This window comes from Athene cunicularia (genome assembly GCF_003259725.1).
Source record: "Athene cunicularia isolate RWA chromosome 4 unlocalized genomic scaffold, athCun1 chr4_part1, whole genome shotgun sequence".
Taxonomy (NCBI): Eukaryota; Metazoa; Chordata; class Aves; order Strigiformes; family Strigidae; genus Athene; species Athene cunicularia.
In genome coordinates this window covers 15,246,452-15,262,003 of record NW_020799098.1, presented here as the reverse complement: position 1 = coordinate 15,262,003, position 15,552 = coordinate 15,246,452, and positions in this window count along the sequence as shown.

Here is a 15,552-nt window from a genome sequence, read left to right as displayed (position 1 = left end):
TTTCTTTATATATTCATGGTTCCAGTAGCTATGCCTATGTACATATGCAGGTTGTTTATGTCACATAATGATGCATGTGAGAATGTGAACATACATCTTAGGGGAAAAAAGTGTGCTTAAATGTTCTTTTTATGAGAAAGAATTAACCTACCCACTAGTGAAATTCACTCACTCCTCAAGTGAAATGGCAAGAGTTGTTTGCCATCTGTGAAGGTTTGCATAGATCTTAAACATGATGGAGAAATCATACCTGTTTATGTGGGTTTCCCTCTAAGGATTATGTTGCTGGATCATACAGGCATCATATCAGTCTTGGGGTTTACATTTTTACATTCTTAATCACTGGAAGCAAATGGCAGATTGAGCTAAGCTATGAAACTTCATGTGCTTGTCAGCTGCTTTGTGAAACCCTGATGGGATGGACAAGGGCAGCAGACGTGTGTATTCAGGAAGAGTTTTAGAAAATATTTGAGCAGATTTTGCCCTACATACAGTTAATATTTATTACTGTGGTGAAAAGATATGGAATTGGTGGTGTGGCTGAGACTAGAAGGTCCTATATGTTATAAAACTTGCTAACGCTGCTATGAAATCTCAGAGACATTAGGGAACATTAGGAAATCTTAGAAAAGCCGGGTAGTACATGGTCAACCAGAATCAAGGTGAACAAAGAATATGAAGAGAAGAAGCCTAAACAGATAGGGAGGATTTCATAAGTATTGGATGTGAAATGGGTGGCACTGAATATCCTGGAAGCATATGAAAATAGAAAGACTGTAACCACTAGGAAGAAGATAGCCAAGAGGAACTGAATACATTTAGAAATATTAAAGTACTGCTGATTTCAAGTGAAAACTTCAGAGGCTCTGTCTGCTGATTCAGCTGGACAAATGGAGCGGGGAACTGCATGACAGAAACACAAGTTTGGCTTTCAGGGCCACCTGCAAGATGCTAAAGCTGGATCCAAGAAGATCCTTTCAGTCCAAGACTACTATACTAAAAGGAATGGAAAGAACAGCTTGTAAAGGAGACTAGACAATAACAAACTGTGCTGTCTCCTTGGAGCCAAGTCTTATGACGTCATTCTGGGAAGGCATTGTGAGGTTGGCAGGAAAAGTTCCACTAGTGAAATTGCATATTAGCGCAAATGGCACTTCTGTATGTGATAACACATGGAGAGTTTGGAGGGAACTGGTAGTGAGGCAATTCACAGTGATTTCCTATCCTTGAAGACTCTCAAATTGAATAGCTGCATAGGTATATGATTTCACACATAAATCAGTGATGCCATAGTGGAAGAAGCAAGAAAACTGTTCAGTGTCCATTGCAGCATGGAGGAACTTTTCTACTGGGGAAGAGGCCGGATCACAAAAAAACGTAAAATTGAGAAAAGGTTGAAGGTTCAGAGAGGACAAGAGCAGAACAAATAATATTCATTTTATGCCAAATCAAGACAACAAACCCAAAATTAATCAAGCCCTCAAGGGACAGAATGAGAAGACATTCTCTACGCATCAATATGTCAATATATCTATACATCAATATCAGGATTCTGTGTAATACTCAGGAAGAATTTTAATTGATTGTTTAGGAGCATATACTTAGTTTAGTTACTGGTACTAAAACTCTGTAGGATTCAAATGACTGGAATGTTAATATTGCAAGTTCTGTTTTGTGTGGGAAGGGTAGTGTGGGATAAGGGGAAGGCAAATTATAATGATGTCTCCCTAACTTCCTGATAATTACCAATTTCTAAAAACATTAAATGGAGTAATAGTTTGTGTCTGACATAGATTACCCGATCAGACCATGGAACACCAGAATGGGATCTTTAAGATTCTTTCTATAAAGTGTGTGTGACAAAAATGCATGGTGCAATGGGGGGACATCTATTTCACTCAGATGTGATAAATTGTCAACTTTGACATTGCTGGTATGTCTTTGGAAAATTTTTAATTTTAAAGATTAACGTTTTGAAATCCAAAAAGCAAACTAAAAATACAGTAATTATAGATTTGAAAGCTGGGGCATACTGAGTGCCAAGTGATTGACTGTTGCATTTGTCCTGTGTAAACAGAAAAAAACCCATGTATTTGCTATCTCAACAGACCAATTTGCTATATGGAAAATATGAGCTGGATTAGCTTGATTTTGTCATAGCCTCCAAGAACCTATGTGGGAAAGAAAACTTGAAAAATAGCGTGCCAATCAATGTATTAGACAAAGCATCGTGAAGCCTCTTAGCTGCTAGCTAGAGAGATTCAGACTAGAAAAAAGATACAAAATTTAACCATGGACTACTGATTGGAACAGTTTGACAGAAGATAATGGTTGGTGTTTCCATGGAAGTGTGTGGTGTGGTGGTGTCAGTGACTGGATGATTATCCCAAGTTATCCCTCATTTCATCTGTAGCTAGTGGATCTGAATGAGCGTTTAATTCAGAAAAATCTGATGGGCTACATGTAGGAGCTGGGGTAAATTATAACAGTATTGGTACGCTGGTATCTGTGTAAAATTTAAGAAGCAAAACCATAAGACCCTGTAGGGTGACTACAGCTGAGTTCTCCTTCTCTCAGTATCTCTTTTTGAAACACTAGACTCCCTGAAGGGTTTAGAAAACAGCTGTCCAAAGCCTCAGAGTTTTGTTTTAATTATAATTGTTGTTTTTCCAACTTTGTACAACGTGTAAATCCTTTTAAATCTATGATCTTGCATTGATGAGACAGAATTCTTGGATAACAAACTTTTCACTTCTTTTTGTTCTATTATTCTTTTTTGATCCTACTATTACTTCATGTCTTTTCCTTGGTTTCTGCACTCATTAGATTTAAGTGCTTAAGATTTTGTGTGGCAAGGTAGAGGTATGATTTGGGTTTTTGTAGGCAGCTGGTATATTGTACAAGTGTTGACTACATACTATGTATGTGGATTTGATTGATGATGGTGATTTTAGCTTCTCTTTAAAGCAAAGTGTACTTGTTATTGAAATGTTTTCTCAGAGGCTTCAAATAGGGCTACTGCTAACAAAGGTTTATTTATATTTTTCTCTCAACTCAACTGAGAAAGCCACTGGTTTGGGATCTGCAAGACCCTAGTTTGTGTCTCTGGGTCATAGTGCACACTGAGTGCTCTCTGTACTGCTGAACCTGCTGTGGCCTTACCAACTCATCCACTTAGAAGACAGTAGTTCTGTCATCATAAGCAATTAGAAAACATCCAAAGGCATTTCAGAACAAAGAAAATGCGCAAGTTTTGAGGTCACGTGATGGTGATTTGCCATGGAGAAAATAAATAAAATCTCAGTGCCTTAACTCACATCACAGTATCTCCCAGACCTAATCAGGGGATGTATTCTCAGAACAAGTATATCTCCTGAAGAAAGGGAGGAGTTTTGCTGGCAGTTTCTTGCCCATGTGTGTGCCTATTCCTCAAAAACCTTGTAATCCTGTGGTTGGCATTTGCCTTTGAATGTATTAAATACAAATATGATTCACAGAACTGCTTAGTTTAGCAGTGACCAAGTTAAAGTGGTTATTGTGGTAACATTAATGCAGGCTCTTATCCAAGTCTGTTGGAGATTCAGGAATAGTCTCCTCTCCTTGAAACTAGACTGTTTCTCTATCCTTCTCTAAGGTATTGTTCAGCAAGAGCCACTGTTACCTATGCTGTAGCTCACTGCTGACATAAATTGTAGCATTTGTTATTAATCCAATTCATTTAATGCATAAGGTATTGAAGAGAGCATATACACAGGTGCCTGTTTGTTTACTGGGTAGATTGTCATCTTTCATATCCATTTTCTGCTCAAGATGGAATAATATTTGAGCTGATGCTTCAGAGCTGCAGATGTTTGATTATCATATCCTATCTAAGCAGATAAATGCAGCCAACATCTTGCCAGCTTGTATCATTATTCTACTCTGCATTCCCTGTTACCTTGCATGTTTCCACCTATGTATATAAATCATCTAGAAAACAGGGATGAGAAGTACATCAGATGGTTATCAAAACCCATCCATACATGAAAGGAAAGATCAAGAATACCAAAGTTATTGATAGACATCCATCTAACAAATATGTTTATTAAACTTGTTTGTAAAAAAGCTTAAGTGATAGAGATTCCAGTCGCTCGACTACTGCAGAAAGTTTTTCCTAATATCTAACCTGAAATTTCTTTGCTTCAGATATTCTTTCAGAGTTTGTTTCTCTCTGAAATAGTATAGGCCATTCACAAGGAATGAAAGGAAGGGATTATTCTCTCCTTGAATAATTATTTTTTGTATTCACTTCTCTTCAGTTTCCTCTAGACTTAACAGTCCCATTTTAATCTTAAAATTCTTCCTCATTGGTCATACTTCAATTCCATCTCACTGCTTCCCTCTTCTCTTTGTCATTCTCGGACCTTGAGGCCCAAAAGTGGACACAGTATTCCAGCTATAGCTTTATCAATGCTGAGTAGCACAGAAAGAATCATTCCTGTATCATTTCCCTGAGTACCGTATACACCCCAATGATATTGCTTCTCCAAGGGTAATATGGCATTTGAGGTTTGTGACACTGTTCTGGTTTCAGCTGAGATAGAGTTAATTTTCTTGAGCTGGGAGGGAACACAGCCAAACCACCCAACCTGGATTTTGGCAAGGATAGAGTTAACTTTTCTTGAGCTAGGAGGGGGCACAGACAGATAGTCAGGCCCGGATTGGCCATTGAGTATTCTATACCACGTGATGTTATGCTCAGTATATAGAGGAGGCGGGTTATCTCTTGCTTTATGTCTTTGTGATGCTGGGATCTTTGTTCTGTCAGGATTACTGGCTTGGAGTGAGCTGGGTATCAGTCGGTGGGTGGTGAGCCGTCACATTGTACCTTACCCATTTGTACTTTCCATTATTGTTATTGTTTTGTTTTATTACAATCAGTAAACTTTTCTTTATCTCAAACCACGAGTGTCCTCTGACCCCCCACTCTCTTTCCCCATTCACCAGGCGGGGGGAGGGTGAGCAACCAGCTTGCATGGTGTTTGGTTGCTGACCAAGTTCAAACCATGACTGTTCTTGCCAGGTCCTCCTCTCCCAGACTACTTCCTGGCAAGTTGTTCATCATTCTGTATTTGTGCAGTTCATAATTTTTGATAAAATATAGAACTTTGTACTTGTCCTTATTGAACTGAATCCCATTTTTTCAGAACATTTCTTCCATTTATCAAGATCATTTTGCACTTTAATCCTGTTCTTCAATCTCATTACAGCCTGGCCAGTTTTGGATCATCTGCAGATTTAATAAACTCATATTCTATTCCTTCATCCAAGTCATAAGTGAAAATATTGGCTAGGCCCGGGACAAACTGGCTGAAATCTGCTTATATATCCTTCTATTCTGACATTAAATTAAGACCTGTTTTGTATCCATCCTATAGCAGTTTCACTTAGTTTTCTTGACTTGGTTATGAAAGATTTATGTGAAGCTGTATCAAAAGCCTTTCTAATATATATGACCTCTATGATTTCTTCCTTAGCCTTCCAACCTGTTATAATATTTTGACACAATTTCTTTGTGCCAGATGCAAATAAACTAGGATTCCTCAGCTTGGAAAAAAAAAAATGTCTAGAGTCAATACAATCATGGATGGTGGGAAGAAAATATAAAATGAATGATTGTTCACTGTCCCTAATAAGGCAGGCAGATGTCTTCTGCCAAGATTTCAAGGCCTCAGCTGACTTCCACAGCTCTCCCAGCTGGGTTCACATGTCTCCATATTTGGGACTACTACTGCTCTTATCTCCATCTGCAGGATCATCATTGAGGGAATAATTTTCTTTACAGGTATCTTTTGATGATAAATAAAATCTCATATACCTCAAAGGATTAATAAAATAATATGGGTTTTCTTCACTTCATCCCAATTACAGTAAGCAAGATGGTTTCTTATTTACAGCAAGGGTTTCTGACCCAGTGATGTTTACCCGTGAAGGTACTATAGAACAATTTTTGGGTCTGTACTATCTCTGATTGAAGAGGTTTAATCAGGTTCCCATGAGGGCTACACAGCCTAGGTGAAGACTAACAAGCAAGTATGAGCAGGTATGAGCAGACTACAGGAATTGTCTGATTTGAATCAGGAAGTGAATATCTGAGAGCAAATACATCTCTCATCAGTGGGGAAGAAGTGTAGAGGCTAGAGGGGAATGAAGGCTCAGGATCAGCTAAGCAAGGGTAAAAAACATTTATGGACAGATATTTAAAAGATGTTTTCATTAAATACTGAGGGAAGACTTATAGGAAGAATTAAGCATGAGTTCGTGTGTTGGTATCAAGAACATAGACCCATTGCTCATCTAAGGGTTATTCATATGTTTCTGACCTATTCAAAAGAACCAAGTGAAAAAAAAATTCAAGAGCGATTTTTCACTAAAAAAAAAGGCCAAGGGGAATGAGGCTGTCACAAAAGATGAAGTTTAAAGTGGAGTTTCATTTTACCTTTCATGTTTTAAATGTTTCTTACTGGACTGAGACAGAACTGTTCTACATTCTGCCACCACTCAGAAGCCACATGGTACTGAGCTAATATCATCATTCTGCTGTTCCCTCTTTCACTGGATAAGCTTTCTCTCTTTTGCTTTTAAACTGTAAATGAAAACTTTTAGGGAGACTATCACACAGTTTGTGCTGTGTGAACACATCATACAATGATGCCCAGGCTCAGCTAGGCCTTCTAGATGCTACAGAGAGAAAGTAGATAGCAAGCACAGATACAGTATCACCATGACTAATTAATATTCCACCAGTAAGACTCCTTTCTATTTTGTTTCATAACCATTACTGTATTCTTGCCTTAAGGTCAACCTTGGACATACAAAGATTTGTAGGAAAACAAACTATATTATATTCTCTTCTGTTTGTTATTGATACATTATCTGGGGTTCTAGAGAAACACAGAAACCTCTCCAAAGTATTTAGGAAAAAAAAAAAAAAAAAAAAGATTGCATTTCTCGTACATTATTTTCCCAGTAGAATTTATTATATTAATCAATAAATTAGTAAAGATAATTTTCTTATTGTCTACCTGAGTCATTATTTAGACTATTCCGTTATGGTTTTTTTATAAGAAATTTGATACCTTGTTATTCTGAAATATTTGAGTAATCTAAGACCAAGAATGATAGCTCTTTATTTGTTCTACTTTTCTGTCAGTCTCATATTCTCATTAGATACTTGTTACCTATGCCATGACAACAGTATTCTAATGTATCTGTTTTTCTGTTCTCTGATAATGAATTAACGATGATGGAAACCATAGCAACTGAAGCAAAAACTTCATTAAGCAAGAACAATTTTTCAGTTTACACTGTACAATGTGAAATTGCTTTCAGTAACAAAGTCTTCCACAGAATCACAGAATCATCAAGGTTGGAAAAGACCTTGAAGATCATCCAGTCCAACCATTAACCTCACACTGACAGTTCCCAACTACACCAGATCCCTCAGCACTATGTCAGTTCTACTCTTAAACACTTCCAGGGATGGGGACTCTACCACCTCCCTGGGCAGCCCATTCCAATGCCTAACAACCCCTTCTGTAAAGAAATGCTTCCTAATATCCAGTCTAAACCTTCCCTGGTGCAACTTGAGGCCATTCCCTCTTGTCCTGTCGCTTACTACTTGGTTAACGAGACTCATCCCCAGCTCTCTGCAGCCTCCTTTCAGGTAGCTGTAGAGGGCGATGAGGTCTCCCCTCAGCCTCCTCTTCTCCAGACTAAACACCCCCAGTTCCCTCAGCCGCTCCCCATACGACCTGTGCTCCAGACCCTGCACCAGCTCCGTTGCCCTTCTCTGGACACGCTCGAGTCATTCAATGTCCTTTTTGGAGTGACGGGCCCAAAACTGAACACAGGTATCAAGGGTCGGCCTCCCCAGTGCCCAGTACAGGTGTAAGATCCCTTCCCTGTCCCTGCTGGCCACGCTAGTGCTGACACAAGCCAGGATGCCATTGGCCTTCTTGGCCACCTGGGCACACTGCTGGCTTCTGGTCAGCCGGCTGTCAATCAACCCACCCAGGTCCCTTTCTGACTGGCAGCTCTCCAGCCACTCCTCCCCAAGCCTGTAGCGCTGCTGGGGGTTGTTGTGGCCCAAGGGCAGCCCCCGGCATTTGGCCTCAGTGAAACTCCTCCAGTTGGGCTCAGCCCATGGCTCCAGCCTGTCCAGGTCTCTCTGCAGAGCCTCCCTGCCCTCGAGCAGATCAACACTCCCACCCAACTGGGGGTCATCTGCAAACTGACTGAGGGTGCACTCGATCCCCTCATCTAGATCATCAATAAAGATGTGAAACAGGAGTGGCCCCAACACCAGGGGAGCCAGAAGATCTAGCTGAGGAGGAGCCAGAATGATCATAACTGGAACAAAGCAAGCAGTTAAGCTGAGAGCCCCAGCGCAGAGTTGTCTGTATTTCAAACTGGGATGTTGACCAGGTTTCCACCTTAAGAACAATCATCAAAGATAGCCACTATGTGTCAAAAACCACTCCGAAACTCCATAGTTTTCAAGAAAATTTTTGGCAGCATTCACCATGATTCGTCCCAAAATGTTATTATAAGCCAACAAAAATGTTAACACCATCAGAGCTTTGTTTTAAATAAAAGTCTCCTAGCTAACGTAAATGCAGCTGGAATTAACTGTCTAAAGCATAGATGGCTGCTGTCCAAAAAGTATCTGTTCTGTCAATCTGTGTTTTTGAAGTGGTCAACAGCTTTGATATTACAAAAAGATACAGGCATGGACATAAGACATAATGCCCTAGAATAATCTGGGGTTTGATGACAGTTTAGCCCTTCTAAATGAAATCTCACTCAACATGTGAGGATGGAGGCCTATGTACCTTTGCAAAAAAGACGGAGTTAAAAATCAGCCGTGACAGAATGACATTAATGACATCTCCAGCAATTTACCATTAAAGATATACTTCAGAAGACAAAAGAATTCTAAAGTGAATTAATAATAGGAGGAAATATCCCAGCCAGAAAGATCAGTTGTCCAAAGCCTTCTGTAAGAACAAACTAGATCATCTGAAGCACATGAACTGATACAAGGGCAATTCAATTACCCTGTCATCTAATGAGAAAGGAGGACAAGAAGTGAGCAGCAAGTGCTTTAAGTTCATTGTGAACATTATTTAATACATTAAAGATAGGGAAAACAGCCTTTTTTTAACTAATAAGGGAGAAGTGATTAACAACATGGGAGAGGAAAAACACTTAGGGGCGTGACCATAAAATTTGGGACCTTGTGATGCTTAGGAAAGAGGGAAAAGAGTAGCAAAATCACTTTGCATTTAAAGAAGATTGACTTCAGTAGACTCAGAGGTTTGATAGATATTAGCCCATGAGAACCAAGTTTCAGTGTACATGGCACAGAGTAAGATATGAAGAGAAAGACACAGAAAGTACAAGAAAACTTCCAATGAGTAGTGGCTAGATAAAACCAGGAAGCTATAATGTCTGTTGCTCAACACAGAGAGACACTGAAGCACACTGAGGAGTCTGAAGTGTTTAGTGGTTCTTTTACTCAATTCTCACTAAAAAAGGTCAACTGCAAGTACAGGACTAGCACAATACTGGCAACTAAAAGGATTCTATCTCAGGCTGAAATATAGAAAGAGGAAAATGCATAATACATAGATAGAGAGGATGCTCCCAAATTTGCTAAGCTTGCTAAGTGTTATGCTAGCATGACTAAAGAAATCTTAAAGCCAATGCTGGCTATTTCTGAGACTTCATGAAAGACAGGTGAGGCACCTGCAGACAGTAAAGGAGAAAATGTAGTACCTGTCCTTTGAAGTGGGAAGAGGAGGCAGTGAACACAAAAGCACAAGAAGAGGTATTCTGGATCAGAACAGAGGTCACTGAGCATAGCCAGTGTTAAATAGCCAGGTAAAAGTGTAACAACTAGAAAGCAAGTGACTAGCGGTACTTCCCAGTGTGCCAGGGTCTAACTCAGGGGCAGGTTCATGAACCAGACACACTGTCTTTATATTTAAGAATACTGATAGGCTTTTTTTCCCCTGAATTCATACAGCGGGTTTCTGAAACTTTTTGCAACATTAACATCCTCAGTATCCTGTTCTAAGTGTTTCCATAATTTAACTACCTGTCTTGTAAAAAAGTATCTGCATCTGTTTGCCTTTACCTCTCAGTTTTATTTCATGTTCTGTATTAAAGAATAGTGCCTAGGAATGCCATAAGTTTGTTCAAACTTAAAATGAGACTGGAGTAAACAAAATTTCAGACTTGTAAGCCAAAAGGAGATAATGATAATAGAAACCAACTGAGTAATGCCATAATCCAAAACTGTGATTTTGAACTTCATCCTTAAATATGTCAAATACTGAGCAGCCCTCTAGAAGATGTCTAAGAATCTATCCAGCTAGAAAATCCCCGGTCTCAACTGCTTTTGCGCACCTAAAGGCAAAGTATTTGCTTTGAATTTTGACCCTGAGCTCAAAGATGAGGAAGACTAAAAAGTTTCTAGATTACTATTATGCATAGAGGTAATTTAGCTTTTTGTAGTTTGAGCTGAAAAAAAACCCATAAGTCAATTTTACATGTGCTATCCTAGTCATGGGGTCCATTTTAAAGGCTGTAAAGAGATGTATTAGAGGTATCAATGCAATGTCATCACAGCAGTGTAAACCAGATTTCCAAAAATCCAGATGGTTTGAATAAATGGGGTTTTTTTTGAAAATGCATTACAGATAAATGCTATTACTGTAGTAGTGTTTATAGTGTCATGTTTGTGTTTAACTCAAGAACATTTAAGATTCAATATCCTGGCTTGTGTCAGCAATAGCGGGGCCAGCAGGGACAGGGAAAGGATCTCACCCCTGTACTCGGCACTGGTGAGGCCGCCCCTCGATTCCTGTGTTCAGTTTTGGGCCCGTCACTACAAAAAGGACATTGAATGACTCGAGCGTGTCCAGAGAAGGGCAACGAAGCTGGTGCAGGGTCTGGAGCACAGGTCGTATGGGGAGCGGCTGAGGGAACTGGGGGTGTTTAGTCTGGAGAAGAGGAGGCTGAGGGGAGACCTCATCGCCCTCTACAGCTACCTGAAAGGAGGCTGCAGAGAGCTGGGGATGGGTCCCTTTAACCAAGTAATTAACGATAGGACAAGAGGGAATGGCCTCAAGTTGCACCAGGGAAAGTTTAGACTAGATGTCAGGAAGCATTCCTTTACAGAACGGGTTGTTGGGCATTGGATTGGGCTGCCCAGGGAGGTGGTGGAGTCCCCATCCCTGGAGGTGTTTAAGAGTCAGGTCGACTTAGCGCTGAGGGATCTGGTGTAGTTGGGAACTGTCAGTGTGAGGTTAATGGTTGGACTGGATGATCTTCAAGGTCCTTTCCAACCTAGACGATTCTGTGTTTCTGTGAACATTTACTTAGGTTATGGGCATGATAAATGTTTTGTGAAAACCTAAAGACCTGAGAGAGTTTGACAACTAAACAAATTGTCAAGTACTTAGTGTCTTCCATTGACTAAATAGACAGCAAAAGAACTTTGAAAAAATGTTATTTAAAAGTCGTTCATAACAAGGCTGAAAAATTTGAGCAAGTATATGGCCAGTGTAGAAGTATAGAATAAAAATTATAATGAAAACGTGGCCAGTGTAGAATTACATACGTGCATAATTTTGCAATGGCTTTGTACATGTTGGTTTTTTTTTGTCTCTGATAGGGATCTTAAATAAAATATTTCATTATTTACTTTTGAAGATAGATACCATGTAATATTCAAGGATTATTTCTCCTCAAAATAATCTATAAGAACCTCACTGATGTCTCTAAAGTGACATATCTGCTTTAAATTTTAAGTATCTAACAAATCTGTAGAGAATTCCAGTAGAAATGAAATACTTAGATTTAAAATAAATATAAATATTTCAAATATTTCAAATAAATAAATATGATGGTCCAGCAAAAGGAGCCATGACAGTTTTAAAAATGATCATCTGAAACTCTCTGCCTGCTTGTTATCTGAGAACTGTTGCACAGATTTAAAGTCTTTTAGTGTAAGAGCTGTGGTTCAGTTATCACAATGTATCACAATAAAATGTCTTCTTGTCTTTGAAGGAATATGTAGATACTAATAGAGATCTAATCTCCTGTCTGACTTCAAGATATTGGACAAGATTCAATTGGTTTCCTTTGGTTCCTAAATTGGAGTGCAGGTGGAGTTTGGTTAAAAGTACAGGTATTTGGAAGATAGCTGCAGAGAGTGGCTGGATTATGGGGAACAAAAAGTAAACAGAACAAAAGTTTAGGTTTGACTATTTTAGTTATTTTTTGAGACTTTTATAGCAAAAATAGACTCTGGAAGATTGGCTACTGCTATTTGAATACAAACATTTCGTCTTTGTTTTGGAGCTCCAAATACGAATACACACCATTTCTTATCTACCAAACCATCTTCTTTTCTGATGATACTACATGTCCTCATGGCATTGAGGTCACTTTATCAGGAATAAACAACCTTAAGATGAAACTTAGCACAGTAAATTAAAACTTTAACTATGACTGTGATGAATAAGGTTTTGAAACACAGAAAAATGTACAAGTCTATTTTTATCTTAGGAAAGGAAATTTCTTCAAACTTCTCTATAACATACACTGTTTAGATGTTTCAAAGTTAATCTTAATGGATAGGTTCTTTAATTTTTTGACATATAAATCCACACAATATACCTTTTCCGTCTGTGAGTTGAAAGGGTTAATGCATCCCCCACAGAAGAAAGTAGCTATTCTTCTACCTAAGAAGACATTATAGTTGCAAGACAGAACATGCTAATGCGACTTTTTGCCTCTCTTTTTCTCCATTACAAAATTATTATACTCTAACTTTTGTGATTAGTCTACAGTGGTCAGTTCTAATTAAAAAAAATAAAAGTATAAAAGACATAAATCATCCTCTCTCCTTAAAAAAAAAAAAAAAAAAAAAAAAAAAAAAAGCAAGCAAAAAACCCCACCAAGTTTTGAGGCAAAATCAGATCTTAATTGGTAAACAGTGTTGAATATGGTCATTATGAAACAAACTGAATTGCCAGTCAGAGCAAAAAAGCTCTGTCAAAAACTACAAAAAAAAATGTGATGTTCAGAGACATAACTGTTTGGTCATTCCTTACAGTGTTCTTAGGCCAATAAAACAGAAGCAGTATAAAATAACAGTAGAGGAAGAATATGGATATTTACAATTTTTATGCTGCTATGAAAGGACAAACTTTTGGGTTACAGAAGTAGAAGGCATCCAAAAATCACTTGAAAGCGCATTTTATTTTTTCCAGATGTTGAGCATACATAGGAAACTAGCATGAACTCACCTAATATTAATGTATAGACACCGATAAGATATCATGACAATTTAAGAGTGAAGAATATGTTTCAAATTTTGTGAAGATCTCTATAGCAAAACTGGTTTAGGTGTAAGGCCACATCATGTCAATGCCTATGATGTGTAGTTTATCATGGATACAAAACCTTAATATTAACTTCAGGGCATGCAAAGGTAAACTAATAAATCCGGGATTTTTTTACTGAATTAAATTCAATGAAGTTCAGGAAGATATTGTAAATTAGGGGTTTTGAGAGGCCCAAAGGCTACTTTCCACATTTTTAACATTTGAAAAGCCAAAAGTATGCTGGGATCATGCCTGAAGTAGACCTGGATGCTGTTAACTGTATAATGCATGGGGAGAAGGCAGGTTTTCTTGGGAGGTGTTAAACTAATCAAAATAACATATTTGACCTCCAAAAAGAGCTGGCAACACCAGGATGTAAAAAAGTTGAGAACAGCCTGCATCCTTTACAAAAACCAGTGAAAGAAGTGGCTGTGACAGTGGGAGTTAGAAAACAAGCTGAAGGGGTTTTGTGGACCTAGAAGTTTTCCATGCTGGCCTCAGGCTTACATTTTTTTATTCCTTCAACCAGAAAACTTCTCTCACCAGATAACCATCTCAAACAGAAGAAGTGAGATTATACCCAGGCTATTTGGAAACTGCTATTAACATGTCACAAACATTCAGCATGCATTTGCTGCTGGAATATCAATGGGCCATGGATGCACTATTAGTTGTATTGAAAAGTACTCATGCAGTTAGCCCTGGTATTAGTTTTATTACATTTAAGAGTTACCAAGAAAGAGATGATTTACTCAAAATTTACAATCTGTGTGAGCATGACTGGGAAGCTGCATTATATCCTGAACTTCCTAGTATTCTGAAGATCTTTTTGGGTAGAGATAATACAATTTCTCTGTGTAACAAACTCAAGGGCAGTAAGAAAATTTATAGCTGTGATTTTACATGTCTGAACATGTCTGGAGATAAAACTAAGCTATGCAATCCTCATTACCTTGTAATCCCCTCTGAAAACTCTGACTTTCTCCTGAGCCTCTGTGCAACTTTTAGAGTTACTAGGTGCTGTGAGGGCTGCTTTTCACAGTGCCTTCCATCTCACACACCTGTGTGGGATATCTGGTGGGACAAGGCTACTGCAAACCTTGGGTACCTGTGGAACCAAATGGGATTATAAAAGTAAGCAACAATCTGCAAAGCCTCAAGTTTCTTTCATAGGGCTGCTCAGCTGCTGGCCAAGGATATCATAGATCTTCAATGAAGGCAGTCAAGGTCAAAGTTTCCTGTTTACTGAACACACACAATGCACAGGTTATTTTTGTGAAAAAGAAGGTATTAATTGATGATGGTCTTGTCTCTTTAAAGTTTCCACCAAATTGTTTCTGAATTCCTTAGTGGTAAAATTCAGATAGGGACAAAAAAATATTTTATACTGGCCTCATGAATGATTGCTATGTCTTATTTGAATATGGCTTTTTTAGCTGTCTTCCCAGACTTCTTGCAAATGGTTTGATATATTTGGGAAGTATGTAGAAGAAAGTTTTTGGATGGACTTTCATGTTATTCATATGCATCCAGAGGTATGCAATCTGTTACAGCTGTTACAAGAGTATCGTCTGAACCTTCACACAGCTTTTGTGGTATCAGTGAACCTCCTCACACTGTTTAAGGAGAGGACCTGACAAGCTATATTCTGCCAGATCAGAACATCAGTGTCAGCAGCATGAGCAAATGGAGGAAGACTGAATGGCCTACATGAAAATTGAAGGCATTATTTTGTCTAGGGAGGCTAGTGAAAATATCAGCTTTGAAAACTTGAAAGCTTTAGTCTGTTGCTTAGACCCTCCGCAGAAGTGCTGTAGAGAAATAATCATCCAACAGCCCGCCAGCATCAGAAGTAGAAGACTGCTGATAGAAACTTAAAGGACTTTTCCAACATGTATCCATTTTCAGGCATTTTCGAAGGTGAAGTAGCTATGGGAAATGTTTCTCTACAGAGAAAACAAAGTTAGGAATTATGAGCCTAATGTTCTTTTTGCCTGGAAATATGGTATCGGGCATTGCAACCACCAGTAATTTTGGCCTAAGGAACCATTTTCAAATGGCTTTTTCTCCGTTTACAAAGGGCTTTTATGCAAGACAATTGTTTCCCCTCAGT